Genomic DNA, 17,890 nt, shown 5'->3' on the forward strand with positions numbered 1-17,890 from the left:
GATGCATTCGGTGGAAAATACAGCAAACTGACGGCGTGGCCAGGCAGACTGAAAGAAACCAGGCCCTTGGTGTCTAGATCCCAGCTACGGCAGGACTGAAAGCGGCTACTAAAGGAGTAGGCAGAATCAGCTGGAGGCTGAAACATACATGAGAAATCTCAGCACCCCTCTGTTTCCCGAAGAAACCCCTGGAAGGTGAATTTCCACACCCATTATTTTAATAGCCCTATTTATCCTAGCGCCTCACACCACCTCTGAGATGTAGGGAAGTGCTATCCTAATTTTATAGAAGCGGAAACTAAGGCACAGAGAAGTTAAGTGACTTCCTCAAGGACACATCCCAAGTCTTTTGCAGAGCCAGGAATATAAACCTGATTTTCTACTTTCCAGGTTTCTGGCTTAACCACAAAACCGTGCTTCCTCCCTAGTCCATAAGAAGCATTCATTGCTGTTAAAGATCACTGGGTCTTAAATAAGTTTCTGGAGAGATGTTCCAATTCAGTAAGTCTTGATGCAGGGAGGTATATTCTGCATATCTACTCTCTCCTTTGCATGGGTCCCTACGTGTTTATAATGCACTTAATGATTCTCAGATGGAGGGTGCAACAGAAAGGCATAGTTGTATCCAGATGAAACTGGTAGCGCCAAACCACATGACCAAAACCCTCTCCTTGTGATATTTCCCAGATTCTAGAAATTCATAGAGGTATCCAGATACTGATGCTTAAGGAACTAAACCTCAGAAGCTTTGGGAAGTTGACTTGGTCCCTACTCCTGATGAGTACCCAGCAGATCAAATAATACCTATTTCTTATATAGTGCTTTTCATCAGTAGATCTCAAAGTGTTTCATAATCTTTTGCTAGGGAAGTATTAGTACATATAGGGATCTGAGGCACACAAAAGCCAATTGACTTCATAGAATATCAGGGTTGGAAGGGACCTCAGAAGGTCATCTAGTCCAACTCCCTGCTCAAAGCAGGACCAATCCCCAATTTTTTGGGAAGTTTTGACAATGCATAGTAGGGCAGAAATGAGTTGAGCAGGGTTGACTGGGAGCAAGGGTTCAACTTGCCAGCGTGCAACGGTCTCCATCCCCTGTTATCTATATCCCATAATTTTCACAACTTTTTTTTTAAATGCCACAAACCCACATGGCTCTCCTTGCCGTCTGCCATGTCTTAGAGAAGAATGGAGCCTGCACAGCTCTGCACTATTGTCATGAGCGTTGCAAGCACAGGATGTATGATCCTCCTGTATCTGCAGTCATACAAAGAACCAAATCAGTGGGAAAGGACAGATTGCTGTGAGACACAGCGAGAACCAATTCCAGGTTGTTGGTGGCAATCATGGAGCCGCTGCAGATGGTGGAGCGCCACTTCTGGGCCCGAGAAACAAGCACTGATTGGTGGGATTACATCATAATGCAGGTTTAGGATGAAGAGAAGTGGCTACAGAACTTTCCGATGTGGAAGGCTGGGGAACCTTGCAACACACTGGGGAGACTTGCAACATGGCACTGCTACTGGTCAGTGGGAAATCATTTTGGAGCTGGAAAACCCACTGTGGGGGCCACTGTCATACAAGTGTGCAGGGCCATTAATTGTATCCAGCTACACAGGACTGTGATTTTCTGCAATGTGCAGGACATAATGGATGGATTGCAGCAGTGGGGTTCCTGAACTGCGGTGGAGCAATAGAAGGCACACACATCCCTATTTTGGCATCACTCCACCTTGCTAAAGAGAACAAAAAGGGCTACTTTTCTGTGGCTATGGAAGAGCTGGTGGATCACTGAGGACACTTCATCTTTGTTGGCTGGTCAGGGAAGGTGCGTGACGCTCACATCTTTAAGAACACAGGATTGTTCAGAAAGCTATAAGAGGGACTTTATTTTGTAGCCAGTTACATTAGTTTATTATTCATTTATTGTGTGATGTTATGATTAACTAACATGTTAAGTCATATATAATCATTGTATGCTAAAAAGAGTTAAATCGTAGGATGATAGAAGTATAAGTTTCATCACTAGTTAGTAGGGATAATTATATATTACGTATCTAAGTAAGGAGAGCTAAAACGCAAGGCCTACAGGCTGAGCCGTATTAGGCCTTAGGCTTAAGAAATGCTTGACATAAATAAGTGATCAAAGAATGACCCAATGCCACAAGATTACGGGAAAAGATGTGCCAATGGATGATATTGCGAAAAATTAACAGTACTAGTAATTTTTCTCTTACAAGATACCTGGTAGTCACATTTTTCTAATACATGCCCTAACCACAGGGTGCATTATGTGTGTATATGCTAATGAGGTATAGTCAGAATCACATTTTAAAAAGAGGGTGCCCAGACTGGGAAAATTGAACTCCCTATGTGAAACTCCAGCAAGAACTACCCCTCTACTGATGATCAATTGGAAAGGCAATCATCAGACCTCAAGAATATCATTATGGATGTGAGTATAACTATATTTGTAACTTGTACATAGGTCTTTATAGAATTTCTACATGCTTGGGTAATCATAACTTAACTATAACTTTAAAAAAACTTGTAAAATAGACTAGACCTTGTACTTGTGAAATGTATGTATAGTCACTATCCTTGGTCTTTATTTGTTTGTAGGGACTCTCAACCTGAAGCAAGTAGCAGAGGTGACTTTCACTCTGTTGAGCTTGAAACTGTATCCACCAGAGCCAAACCCACAGTAGTGTAATACCACATTACAAAATTCACTTTAAATAAAATAAAAGGCTATGCTTTCCCAACTGGCGGATTACCATTGGCAATATTGAAATTCCAATAACAGTCCTTGGGGACCCAGCCTACCCCTTTCTCTCTTGGCTCATGAAGCCATTCACTGGCCAGCTTGACAGCACTAAGAAATGATTCAACTACTGGCTCAGCAGGGGCAGAATTACAGTTTGGTAAATGAAGGGACACTAACGTTGTTTACCCATAAAGGTGGATCTCTGTGAAAGAAACATCCCTATGGTGTGTCCTGCATAATATCTGCTCACTGGCATGCGGGATTTCATTGAACGTGTTCTATTCTTTCTCCTCCTTGCCTGGCTCAGGCATTCAGGGAACCCCTCAAGGTTGCATTGGCAGCAGCTGCAGATAAAACACACAGCAGTACCATTGTTGGTATAGTCACAACAGAAAGCGAAAGTTAAGATTCAGAACCCCTGGTCTTGCTCCCCTAAAGTTTTAAACAAGACATGCTTATTGACACTTCTGCTTCAGGGTGCTTGTGCACAATACCACTCACAGCCCCACCAGGGGTGAGGAAAATGAGGAGAGAATTGCTTGGTTGCAAGAATCTATAAATATTGGGCAATGGAACTGAATACTGGCATCATTTTCCATAGGTGGTGGTGATTTTAGCTGATATCTCACTCCTGAGGGTAAGAAAGGTACAGAGAACACAATTGCTGCTGGTGTCCTGAAGCCACCCAGGCCCATATGCTTCTAGCCTGTGTACTGCACCTGCCAAAGTTATCGCTGACTGGCATGGGAAAGTGGCCTACCACAGAGGAAGAAATAAGGCTGCCATCCCTAGAAACCTTTGGGAGAAGACTGCAGAGTACCTCCATGAAAGTTTCATTGAGATCTCAGGAGGATTCAAAGCACATCTCCGGAAACATAAACAAACTGCTCTGTCAGGTCGTCGTCCCCCTCACACACATCCAACTTACAGAGGAATGAAAAGCAGATAGAAACACTACTTCTCTTTGTTGTGCTGCTATCTCTTCTAGCACAAGTAAATTAATGAAAAGTCGATAGCTGGGTCTGGTTAAATTGGGGGTGCCATCAGTACATTACTGTAATGGGAAATACAATTACACACTTACCCGAGGTTTCTTCCCCTACATCAGGCTCATCCATACTTGAATTCTGAGCCTGACAGGACTGCATTGGAGTCTCAATGAGATCCTGGCTTGCAGCATAGCTGGACCCCCCATTGCATGTCCACCATCCTCCTCCTGACTGTTCACATTAGGGGCCTATGACTCAGGCTCCTCAGAGGTATCCATGGTAGTCTATGGGCTGGTAGTGGGGTCTCCACCAAGTATGACATGCAGCTCTTTGTAAAAGTGGCAGGTCTTCGGCTCAGCATCAGATTAACTGTTCAGATCCCTGGCTTTTTGATATGCCTGACACAGTTCCTTCCCTTTCATGCAACTCTGCTACTATGCTCAGAGATGTCCACATTTCTATGTCCATAACCTATTCGCCCACAGGCCCAGGAGATTCAATGTGTTCTGTCTATTCCAAGCCAGAACACATCTCAAATGTGTCGTCGGCGTAATCGGCTGGGCAGTTGCACATAACAATGGAGAACTGCCAGGTGTGCTGGCCAAACTGAGCAATCAAAAAAAGGCATTTCAAAAATTCACAAGGCTTTAAACGGGTAGGGAACCATCCAGTCTCCATGCCCTCTGGGCAGTGGAGTTCCCAGTTGTGACCAGAGTGGTCAGGGTCAGGCATTGTGGGACAGCTGCTGGAGGACTGTTAAGGTTAACATAAGTAACACAGCATCTATACTCATGCTACATCAACCTCAGCACATCAACCATGGCTCATTGCCTCAGGAAGGTGGTTTTACTGCATCACAGTAACAGTGTGCTTACATTAGTGGGAGACAAATTTAAGTGTAGATACACGCACAAGTAGGTCAGTGCAAGGTGGCTTACATTGACCTAACTTTGTCGTGTAGACCAGATCTAAATCGGGGACCTCTGGAGCTAAAGGCATAAATCACTGCAGCCTGAGCTACAGAGCCTTGTCTTACGCTAAATACTCACATCTTCCGTGGCCTAGGCACAGAGAAGGATACACAACCTACACTGACCAATGAGTTACAGTTTCACTTGCACCGCTAAAAGAAAAGGAGTACTTGTGGCACCTTAGAGACTAACAAATTTATTAGAGCATAAGCTTTCGTGAGCTACAGCACCGCTGATCCCTTCCTACAGAATTCAGTCAGCTCTAGCTAATTCAGATGTGGTTGCTGCTTTTCTTCCTGTATGGTACTGTCACAGGTGAATGAAAGCAGAGTGAGCGAGTCTCTCTGACAACAGAGGAAAAGACAAACCCTATCTCTGTGTCATTATCCCCTTTGAGTTAAGGATCCTGGTGCTTCCCCAGTGAGTTTAAATCAAGATCTTTAATTAGCTCGTGCTCCCCATGGACAACCAAAACAAAGCTCCTGTCAATGAGATCTCAGTGCTCCAACTGTCAGAAAGGAAGTATAGCGTGCCCATGAAAGAACCCACATGGTAATTCCCTGTCCCGCTTTAAGGCCTTTCCTTATCCAGCCAGTCTGCACTGGTGTCTGAAAATCCAAATCAAACAAACAAAGCAGGCAGTGCTTTCCAGGTTGTACAGAGAGAAAGCAGTACATCTTGGTTTAAAATATGAAGGACAAACAGACATTTTGTCCAGGAATTTAGTCATAAAAACTGATTTGATGCTGAAAAAAACAGTGATCATGAACATTTGTGTGAATTACAAATGGCTCTTCAGTTTGACCAAGTGTTACTCATGGGTCACAAATATTCACATGACAGGCTGGAACAGGGTCAGGCAGAAAGACTTTAAACAGGGACCAGGGCTTCCGCTGGGACAATTTTTCCATTTTGAAGAGACTGCCATAAAAATGTAAAACAGCAGAAAAATCCCCATTACGCTCACTCAGTGATGTATAAACATCATAGTTTTCATGGGACCTTTTAAATAGTAACATTCTTAAGCAAAGGCAATTTATTTTTTCCACTTATTTAATAAAACACTAAGAAATTAAATGTAAAAGAATACCCCAATCCCCCCCACCCCCATTAATACAATATTAAGGTTATACAGTTAAAATTAAAGTCAGGAAATGAAATTTTAGTTCCAACAGCAACATTAAGGAGCTGTGTTGTACTTGTGTAATATTTGTTATTTTTTCAAATTAAATAGGTTGCTTAATACAGTGTTCTATTATTTATGAGTCTGGTCCTCCAAATGCTTGCCTACCTGCACAACATAAGGCATAGGGCTACTAATTGGCAATGTTTGCAAGATCTGGGCCTCTGACATTAGACATATTCCATAAAACACATGCAGTGTGCAGAGGGATGAAGAGAACGTTCCTGTTGAAACCTTAACTTTTATTTTTCATGATTCTTCCTGTGATTTTAACTGTGTTTGTTGCATTTATATAGTGCTATAAATCAAATTCCCTTGATACTAATAACACCTCAGATAATTAAAAATGGAAGATGTTTCAAAGTCTAATTTGCTTTCCCAAATTTATGCAGTTCATTTACTTTTTCCACTTCACTCAACACAGACAATGCATCCAGACTTTTCAGTTTCACCTTGGAGAGTCAATTTCATTTTCTAGTTCTCTTGCGCTAGCATTGCGCTGCAACATTTGGTTTGCAGAAAGTGCTGGGGGTTCTCCTAAAATCCAAGCCCACAATAACGTTTTCACTGATATTAAAAACAAATAATATTTCTATTAAGTTTCATTTTACAGAAACCCGTTCTAATTACAAAACCTAAATTCTGGACCTAAGATACTTAAGAATGTCTCTTTAAGAAGAAAAAACAAAACAACCCCCCCATCAAAATTTTTTGCCTCGTGACTCTCATAAATCATAGAGGGGGGGTGAAAATTCAGATGCAACCTATTCAACATCTCCATTTAAAGTCCATTTTTAAGCAGATGTTCAATAGAAAATATAGCAAATAAATGTAACTGCACACACACCATTCCCCAGGAATGGTGGAAGAGTCTTTTTGTATATTTTTTATGAACTGCAGTTGGTTTCACTAATTAGTGACATTTGGGTCAAATTAAATATTTTCACTTGTCTAATGAAGCTGTATTTTGAGGCTTCAAAGTTTTCAAAGGTGGTATCCCTTTAGTTACAAATGTTATGCTGCTGTGATATATGGTAGGTATTTTAAAGGCAGTATGGCCCTTTAATTTGTAACTAGATAGCATCTGTCTCTGTGTGTCTGTAAAAGAGATGGCCTGAACTTAATTATACAGCGAACAAATCCTGCATTTTTTGGTGGGCAAAAGGTCATTACCCAGGGGACAATTTAAAACCAATTTTTCAACACACGCTTAATTTTTGCAACAGTTCATTTTGCCATGGGTATTTACGAGCAAGCCATTAATAACCCCTAGCAGTGACAAAGTCCTGTGGAGAGCGATTGTTTAGGTAGAGAGTGCACAAATCATTTTTCCACAGAGTGCTTCTTAAATCTGTTAGAAGGAGCAAGGGGAACTAAAGTGGAGGTACAGCTGCCTGTGTTGCAGGATGATACTAAACATAATGATACTGAAGGGACAAAAACAGTACACAGATCAGATGTGGGAATGAACCAGAATATCCTGTTCGTATGCCTCTTTTAGTAGGTGCTTGGGCCACTGTCCTCCTTTTATTTATGTTGTTTTCGTTGGCTCCAGCCAAAGAATAATGGTGCAAATACAATAGATTTTGATGCTTCTTGTACTGTTGATGTTGCTATTCATTGATCCAGTCAGGCAAAGTTAAAATAGGAGACCTCTTTTTAAATCTCTTGGGCTCTAGAAGAACAATGAAGATTTTACAGCTGTTCTGATTTGGTGGGGGAAGCATGGAGGGACAGGAGACCAGAATTAGTGCCAGTGGCTGGCTATAATTTCTCCAGTGGACCTTTGCTGACAGTTTTAGGATTAACAAGTGAGCTCTGTTCCCATGCGTTTACCCTCCGTATAAGCTGGGCTGTTTGTTCTCAAGGGTTTATTTTACGCTACAAAATATGGCATTGCCAAACAGATGCAGGCTTGTTCCTAGAAAGAAAACTTATAACTGAGACTGCATCTCACTGAGGCATTAGCCACTGGAATTGTTTGCGAATGCTACAGAATTTCTAGGACCCTTTTCAAGGCCAGTTTTTCCCACAGACATTGTCAGTTGATTCTTTTATGGCTCTGTGGTTTGTCAATGACGAATTAAGAAAAACGAACTAGCAGACAAAAAGTGGAGGCCACGCGCTGAGGTTCTCCTGGTAGAAATGAATAAAAAAAGACTCCGAACTGCTGCAGAAAAGGAAATGTATTTATTCCTCTTTTCTTTCCTGAACTTGAGGAATTCTTATTATTGGTTATTTCTATACCCCCCATATTCTAGGCGTACAAGATATTTTGCAGGCAACATGGAGCTTATAAGCACATCAAGGATGACACGCAAAGTGTAGCAGGGATGGGAAGGACAAAGGTGACAAGAAAAAAGGTCGTGGGATCTACTTGGGGACCAATCCTACGCAGTGCTCAGTACCTCCTGACCCCAAGGCTGCCGAAAAAAAGAAAGAAAGCTTTGCAGGCTATAATCATGAGAGAAAAGGGGTTTATAACTAACGCTGCACTCAAATAACATCAACATAACAAGAGGGACAGGCACTTCCACAGGATACAGTGGTATGTAGAAGCCAAAGGAAAGCTTCTCAAATATGAATTCCTGGAGACACGGAAAGAAGTACTAATGTTCTTTCGGATCTGTGCACCGTGTTGCTTTTGGGAAGCTTTCTACCCCTGCCCTCCTCTCTGCCTCCTGACTTCCTTGGAAGTGACTTGCCCAAGGTCACAAACTGTATCAGTGCCAGAGCTGGGATGAGATGATTTGAGGCTCCCAGTTTCATGCTCAGTTGACTAGACCAGGCTTCCTCACAGAAGGAAAGAAATGGGCTTGAAATCCAATTACAGAGCCCCCACCCCCACCCCGAAGACACAAAGGGGCTGGTTCAAATAAAGCTGCAATTAAACATTCATGATAAGTGCATTGCCTCATGTGGTTGCTGTGGGGGGGAGGCGAAAGAAGCCACTTGCTATGAATTTGAGGAAAGGGGGGGATACGTTTATTTCCTTGAGTGAAAATACACCTTTCCTTTCCATAACATTTTGAAATCAAATACTAACAGAGAGCTGGGACCTGGCTACTCCCTCCTGAGCTTACAGCAGAGCTAAATATCCAGGTTCTATAACAAGAGGGTAGCTTCAGTATGATGGAAATCAAGGCGTTGTTAACTGCCCTCTGGATGCTGAGTTGGGCACTCTTCTGCCACATGAGCAGGGCCAGATTTACATCTTACACGCCTCTAGGCGCAACATCTTCTGCACCTCCCCCCCCCCCCCACACCTAGAGCTGACCTTCATGTTTTCTGTAAAAAATGAAATGAAAAGAAATACAAACACAGCCTTCCTGGGAAGGCACAAGACCCTCCGCCACGCATGGTGCTCCCAGCCCAAACGGGGTGCAGCCCTCCCGCCCAGTGTGGCGCAAGGAGGGGACTGTACCTCTCCCCAGTGCGAGCGGTCCCCAGGTGTCTTCCGTCCCTCCCGCAGCCCGGCACGCAGCAGCCACACTCTGCTTTACCCGTGCAGGTGCAAGTGAATGGGGTGCCAGCCACAATCCTCCCTCTCCCTGCCCGGCATGGGGTGGAGGCATGGCCAAGGTTGGGAAGAGGCTGGGACGCTCCCAGTACCTTCAGCTGCTGCCCTGCCCGGCTGACTCGAACGATCACCCTGCTCCAGCCCCACATGCTGGCTGGCCACCATCCCACACCAGGAGCTGCCCACCCGCAGACGAGGTGTATGTATTAACTTTTTAAACTTTTAATACACTTTTCACTTTTTAGGCTCCCCTAGAATGCCGGCACCCATAGGCATGTGCCTAATTGGAAATCCAGCCCTGCACATGAGTTATTGTCTGCAACACTGCCCCATGGTCACTGTGGAGAGGAACCAGGCCAAGATGATGCATAGTTTTGGCACCTCTGGACTACCTACCACGTACTCTGTTGAGCCTGGTCCAGGATCTGCAATCAAGTGAACAAGGAGGCAGGTGCAGTGAAAGACTCCTGAATTTACTTAGCGTGTTAGACTGTTTCCCCCCCGATACTTCCACTGTGTAAGAACATAGTTTTCACCTCTCTAATGGCGCTGATGATCTGTGCATAGTAAAGTGCCAGTAACACTCTTGTCCAGGAGTGTGTGAGCTGCTATAGCAAAGGAATATCGAGAGATCAGCTTTAGTATCAGACCCTAGTCCGCAGAAGGGGATTCCTCCCCTGAATATAAGGAGACCTTTGAGTTGGCACTATGTGCTGTTTTCTGTCTGAAAGTGGGGCATCAGTCAATCAGAGATGTAATATGATGGTTTCATCTGTCACAGCTCTCGAGGAAGACAATGAAGTAATGGCATCTCATCAAAGGTCTGGTGGAACTCTGTGCGCTAGCACATTCAGACTGGGGGCTGGTGTATAATTCAAACAGCCACTAATACAAGTGGCCAAATTTAGCTCTTTGGTAAGAAGCTGAGTGTGGCAATTGCGCCTTCAGACCACAAAGCAGTATTCTGCTAGAGCAAACACCAGGGACAATACAGATGTACGAGGAACCAAGGCTCTGCTACCTATGAGGTTTCCAATAGTTTTCATATCCAGGTGGTGCAAGAAGAGATTTTCATTTTCAGGTGTTCCATGTGAGACCAGTATGTCAGGCTACAGTCCAAGTTTTACATGACCCAAATACATGACCACTGGTTGGAATGGCAGTAACCGTCCTGGTACATGAATCAACATGGATCAATTGGAAAGACAATTGTTTAGATGGAAAAGAGTTGCCACTGTCTTGGTTTCACTAAGAATTAGTCTCCATTGCAGGAAGAAAATAGCCAAGATGTCCATGCTTAGACTGAGATTCCCTTCAGTACTATGGAGATCATTTCCAGTGGCAGCAATATAGATGTCATCAGCATACACCTACTTCTCGGCCTCCGTTTCAGGAAGAATGTGGATGCTGGATATGTGTACCAATATGTGTACAAATTGAACAAGAGGGGGAGCCAGAACGGACCCTTGAGGAAGGCTATTACAGAGATGTTTGAGGTGGCTGATTTTCTCCCCAACTTCCAAGATGAAGCTTCAGTAATGAATAATTTCTTGGATGAGCCGCACCGTTGGCCCACAGGGAATAACTTGCAGCAGTTTGGCCACCAGCCTGACGTGCCACACAGTGTCGTATGCTGCCATCAGAGCAGTCAGGACTTCTCCCACTTTCTTTCCTGACTCCAATGTGTTTTCTGTGTCTTCAGTGAGACAAAGAACCTGATCTTGGTTCCAGCATCATCAGTCAGAGGCAGTGAGGATCGACTACCTCATTCGTGTGCATCAGGATTAGTCTCTCCGTCAACTTGTAGGTAACACAGAGCAGAGAAATCTGTCACAGTAGCTCTTTGAGTCTAGGTCAGTGCTTTCCCTGCTTTGCTCTGTGCCAGACTTTTGTGATGCTGCAACCCTAGGCACAATGATTCAGAAACGGAAGCAGTAATTTTGGTAATTGGCCCAAAGTGAGAGACAAACAGTCTCGTTAGGGCTGCAATTGATGTATAATGATCAGCTCCAGGAACGAAAATCAAACCACCTGAAACTTCTGTCTCCTAGTATCTTGGATTCCAATTGGAAATTGCTCTCCTATGCTCAAATCTCATTAGGGACTAGTCCATCCCACCTCTTTGTATTCAGATCCACCTACTTCCTCAACAACAGAGAATAACCCAGACAGCCAGGGCCACCAATAGTGGTACTTGTAGCATGGTTCTCTTTAAGGGCTGCAGAAACCGGACAAATTACAATTCATCATCCTAACCTACGAAATCTGTTACTTGTGAGTAAGAAGAATAAGGAGCTCAGGGATAAATGGGGTGCTCAGCAAGGCCCATTCCATCCAGCTTTTTTAAATTTAGGACAGCTTCCACTGAGGGACAACTGGGGTCTGATACCACTGGTAGCCAATGTTACAAGTGTATAGGAATAAGAAAATGCCTCAGCAATCAATATAAGTGGGAGACCCAAAAGGATTTAAATAGATCCAAAGAGACTACTGCTCAAGTACTACTACTTGTCAGAGTACCCCTGTATTGGTCATTGGCAGGGATTGAACCTGGGACCTCTTGAGCTAAAAGCACAAGCACTGGCAATGTGAACTAAAGGCCTCAGCTTAAAGGCACTCACAGTAGCAGACTCAAACTACATTACATGGTCCAGCCCGTCGAAAGGGACAAAGCTCTACACTGATACTAATGCAGGTCACATTTACAACAGAAATGCTATGAGATTATAATCTAGTCTGGGAGAATAATGTCATATGCTTTTTCAGTCTTGGACTTCTCTATATTCCCTGTCCTTGATTCTTAATGCTTAAAGGTCACTTTCACTTTTCCTGCTTATCTGTCTATGCCACTTTCTTTCCTTTTCTTTCTCTCTCACCATTTCATTTGTTTAAATTCTCTCATAGTACCTTCCTTTCCTCTTTGGGTTTTGGTTCGCTCTCCTCATAAAGAGCTCTGTGCAGCAAGGAAGCTATATAAAAGTGAAATCCTTAACACTGCTGGATAGTTTTATGTGAATCATGTACAAATACATGACTGCCTCCAATCTAACATTTCATAGCTAGATCTCTCTTCACTAAGATCCACAGAGTTGCTTTTCATTAAACTGTTTTCCCAGCAGAAATCTCTGTTCATAGTCTACCTAAAGTTTATTTCTGAGGGGAAAGAGGGATCATTCTAGGCTGGTTTGTTGTGTAGGACATTTGCTTGTTTTTACCCTATCTTTGGTATTTTTAGGGCACTCATCAGCACATAGTCTAGGTCAGTGGTTCTCAAACTAGGGCCACCTCTTGTTCAGGGAAACAAGCCCGGCAGGCTGGGCTGGTTTGTTTATCTGCCGCATCCGCAGGTTCGGCCGATCACAGCTCCCACTGGCCACGTTTGCCGCTGCAGGCCAATGGGGGCTGTGGGAAGTGGCGCGGGCCGAGGGATGTGCTGGCCGCCCTTCCTGCAGCCCCCATTGACCTGGAGCAGTGAACCGCAGCCAGTAGGAGCCGAACCTGAGGACTCAGCAAGTAAACAAACCGGCCCACCCCGCCAGGGGCTTTCCCTGAACAAGCGGCGGCCCTAGTTTGAGAATCACTGGTCTAGGTGACTCATACAGTAGATAAAAAAACAAATAGAGTTGTCCAGGACAGATCATTATTTAGATTTCTTTAGCATCAATTAGATATTATCAGGGTAAAAAGAAAGTGCATCACTTGGGATGAGTGAACACAAGAGGCCTGATTTCCCAACTATCTTGTACCTTGTGTGGCCAACTTGGTGTCAGATGTAACCAAGCCTGAATACAGCAATTTTCAACTACTTTGCACAGGTGTAAATATCTACACAGGGTGCCAGGTAGTGGAGAATCAGGCCTCGAGGTTGGATGCCTCCAGCCTCCACTTATTTAGCAATGGAACCTTTCCAGAGGAGGTTGGAGGTCCCTGTCAGTCAGGAGGTTGTGCAGTAAATAGCAATGGTTGCAAATTTGAACTCCTATTAGTAGCAAAAGTCTAGCATCTATTTCTAAAAACTTTTCCAAAATATCTTAATTGGTGCCAGAAATGTAAAGAACACGTCTCAACAAAACAGTGCACTGGGGGATCAGGGGGGAAGGTCAAACAAGCTGGGTTCTAAAAACTCAGGCAGAGTGATGTTGCTTATAAGGGAAATAAACATGTGGCATACGTTACCCATGGAGGTTTCTCAAAGCGAGCATAAATGACTTCCAGAGACTCCCGGATTTCTTTCTTGAAGGAGGGACTAGGAGGGCACTGAGAGGAGTTGTACAAGGGAGTGGAAGGAAAACTCTTGGCTCTGGTCCAAGGTCCCAGAGTGTCTTTGCAAGGATATTCTTGCTTAAAAAAAAAAATCTCTCTACTTGAAGTGATTCTTGAATTGAAATATGTGAGCTGACAGCTGAAGGACTGGATGGCTAAAGAGACTGGTAATGAGATGCAGACCTTTTTCCATCTCAGTTGCTGATTCCAATCCACAGTATCAGTAGAGACCAAAATCATCTGCTGATTGTCAAATGGCCTATGTGAAATGAGTTGGTAGGTTCTCAGTCCAGTCCCTAGTGGACAGCTGAACAGATCACAAAACCCGGGCTACCTCGGGCACTATCTAGACCTTTGTTGACAGTCTAAGCAGAAAGGTCAAAGACTGAAAAGACTAAATGGGCTATGGGGACTGAACAATCGTATCCTCTCGCCTTGAGACTGGTCGCTCTGAGTTTTCACTGCCATTGCCCAGGCTGCAGCTATATAGGGGCCTTCAGTCTCCAGGCCAGTCAATTCAACAAGGTTAGAGGATTTTTTTTTAATGTGGAAATCTGCTAAGACATCTACCATAATTAGGTGTTTATCTTTTATCATAAGAGGAAGTGCATGACTTCACAAACTCACAGGTTTTGGTGTCTAGATACTACAGTGCTTGGCTCCATGTAAGGCAGTCTCCCAAATTCCCCTGTGCAATAACAGTAAGAAATTGGCAAGATCACTTGGTCACCATCTGACAAATTTGGGAAACTGAAGTCACTCTTGACTTTTATGCTCATTAGCTTCCCATTGGTGTCTGGGAGTCCTGGATCAGGTGAGCAGGATGAATGCATTTACAGTCAGAGGCATAAGAATTTGGCAATAAGGATTGCCCTCTTTCTTACGCAATAGAAATTCAAGCTATGATACTGCCTTGAGTAACAATGCAACACCTAAAAAGTTTAAAAAAAGTCACTGCATGTCTGAAAGAAGCAGAAAGTCACAATAGGGAATGGAATTGTTTGTGCAATCCAGCAGAGTGTGATTCAATGGAATGGGATGAAGTTCAAAAAAGGAAACTGTAGGATGAATATATGTCAAGAAAAGCTTCCAACTGGTGGGATCTAGGAGGTTGTGGAATAATAGCCCTGGGGCAGGGGCAGAAGCCTCCTCTCTCGGAACAAGTAAAACAAGACTGGGCAAAGCACTAGAAAAAATGTAGGGATCAGTCTTGCATTGGGCACGGTAGGGGAAGAAGGAATGGACAACCTGACCCCCTCAGTTCTTTAAATTATTTAATCTATAACTCAGGGTACAAATTCTTAAAAAGTCAGCATAAATTTTTAGACAATTGTTACTACTTCATATAGTGCAACTATAACAAAATTAAATCCCCAAAAAAGAAAACTCATGCCTCCTTGGGTCTCCCAGCTGTTAGGTAACAGTAGGAAATACTCCATAAACAGGAAACCTGTAGAACAATTCTGTCCCTTCCCCACCCCCCCATAACCAAAGTGGAATTTCACAAATCCTCTTTCCCAGATCCCAGAGTGACTGTAACTCTTGGTGGGCCTGATTCCATGAGTGTGTGAGATGCAGAGTGCTTTCTATGGGTGGCTAAGAGCCCTACTGTCCTGCTACCCTCACTGAGAGATGAGGGTGCTGTCACGGGGTCCCTCACCTTCTGGCCGTTTTGGGAATTAGCTCTGGTCAGCAGGTGCACCCTCTGGTGGGGGTGGTTCTCCTGTCCTTGTGTCCGCCTGCAGACCCCCTCCAGTTCCAGTCTCACTTCCTCTGCTTCGTGGCACAGTCCTCTGGCCATGTCACAATCCAGGTTCCCCCCTTCCATAGCCCGGCCGCTTCTTCAGCGGTGAATGGTGGTGGGGTAGAGGGGGACCAGGCCCACTCACTACTCTAGGTCCCAGCCCAGGGACCCTGTAAACAACAGCTTTCCACTGCCCTTTCTTTCTTTCTTTCTTTCTTTCTTTCTTTCTTTCTTTCTTTCTTTCTTTCTTTCTTTCTTTCTTTCTTTCTCCACCAGTCTGTCTCAGTTCCCCTGGGCCACTTCCCTGCAGCCCTGGCACCTTCAGCTCCTGCCTCTTCTCAGGGCCTTGGGCCTGCAAGTCCTAGCAGCCCTCTTCACAGTGGTAGTTCTGCAGGCCTCTAGGAATCCAGTCCCCTCCCTTGGGCTTCCTGCGGCAGATTCCCTTGCTCTGGCCTGCAGCTTCCTTTTATATGGACCGGCCGGGCCTTGATTGGCTGGTCCAGCCACCGCCCTAATTGGCTGCAGCCACTCCCCTAATTGGCTGTTTTCCTGCAGACCTCCAGGCTGGGTTTTAACCCTATCAGGGCCAGTGCAGGGCAGACGCCCTGTCACAGGTGCCCTCCAGAATTGGGCCCTTGGTTTTCTCTCCTTTGTGGACTCAGATGAGCACCAGTCATATTCCTCCCCATTCCTGCCCCAATGGTTGAGCTCACGGGAATGAGTGCAGATTCTTGATGGAGTTCTCATATCCAGGGATCGGAGAGTGCCACACTGCACAGGGTTTTATCTACCCAGACACAATCACCTCTGTTCATCAGCAGTATTGATAAACAAATATTTAGATGAAAATGTGATTGTTGAAAAATCTCCTTTTATTTTTCTATTTCTGTTACTTGCACTAGTTGAATTCTCTCTTCTGAGTTTTATAATCATTGTACTTATAACAGTGCTTTAGCTAAAGACTATCCAGACAGCCACAAGGTCTCAGCACAGGATATTTAATCATATGCTTTAAAGCACACTACCTGTCATGGCAGGAAATGATACATACGATCTCATTCATTATTATATATTATCATCCCAATGCTGAGCTGATTTGGGGGCATGACAAGGTTGCTTCCAATTGGAGGAGAGATAAGTTATGTGAAATGTGAGTGTTTTCTTGGTGTAACATGTATATTTACATTGTATGCCCCCAATCTTTTTGCAGGCAAACCCCTCTTTCAGAAATCTCAGCACAAACACCAATGCTCAGTTTCCAGAGAGCAACTCTGCACCAAGAGCTGATTCTAGTTAGAGAGAATAAGGCAGAGATCAAACTCTGCTGCTGTTGGCAACAGTTCCCCCACCCCCCTAAAATGCATCAGAAAACTAACAGTGCAGTTTGCATACCAAGAGAAAGAACCTGCATAACCACATGCAACAGTGCTATCTAGCAACTCCTGTCACAACAATCGATATCTATATAAAATAATCCAAAGTTAATATACAGTGGAGACTATAACCCCTATAACACAAGTAATAAACAGAGCATGAAATATTTCACAAGCAAAGTGCCATGGGACATATAGTGTCTAGCAACCCTTTTGCTATTTTATTTAAGGTTCTAGTGTCCTACTGGGAATGGTAATGTGATTTCACATTTTTAGAGACTTTACAGACTATACACAGGAATCACGTCAATACTAAAATGCAGCCACTTTTGCTTTGGAACATGGCTTGCTGGTTAATGGTGCACAGAAATGCTACATAAAAGCTGAGGGTACAAAGTGAAGAAAAACAATGTATCCAGTTGAAACAGCCGTGGGAATGTAGTTCGGTAAAATGGCATTACCCCAAATGAAATTTGGCCAGGACTTTTGAGCCACGTATATAGTAGGCCAAATTCTATCATATTACTCTGAGGACAAACATACACCTTAGAAATCCAGCAGCAAACAGCAAGAACGGGGCTCAAGAACTACATATGGATTTGCAGTGCAGGGCCACTCTGAAAAGTGACTGTAAATCTGTAACTGTGGGGTTGATTCCCTGTTTATCATCTCTCTGAGGATAACTTCTGAGAATAGGACAAGAGGCAATGGGCTTAAATTGCAGCAAGAGCAGATTAGGTTGGACATTAGGAAAAACTTCCTAACTGTCACGGTGGTGAAACGCTGGAATAAATTGGCTAGGGAGGTGGTGAAATCTCCATCATTGGGGATTTTTAAGAACAGGTTGGACAAACACCTGTCAGGGATGGTCTAGATAATACTTAGTCCTGCCGTGAGTGCAGGGGACTGGACTAGCTGACCTCTCTAGGTCCCTTCCAGTTCTATGATCTCTCAGTGATTCCAGATCAAATCTGCTTTTTCTAATAGCCCATCATGCAAACTTTGAATCAGTCTGGTCTCTTTCTTTCTCACCCTCCCCTGCCACAAAGAAAGGTTCTACAAGCTTTGGTGACACCTG

Source organism: Dermochelys coriacea, chromosome 11, assembly GCF_009764565.3.
Source record: "Dermochelys coriacea isolate rDerCor1 chromosome 11, rDerCor1.pri.v4, whole genome shotgun sequence".
Lineage (NCBI taxonomy): Eukaryota > Metazoa > Chordata > Testudines > Dermochelyidae > Dermochelys > Dermochelys coriacea.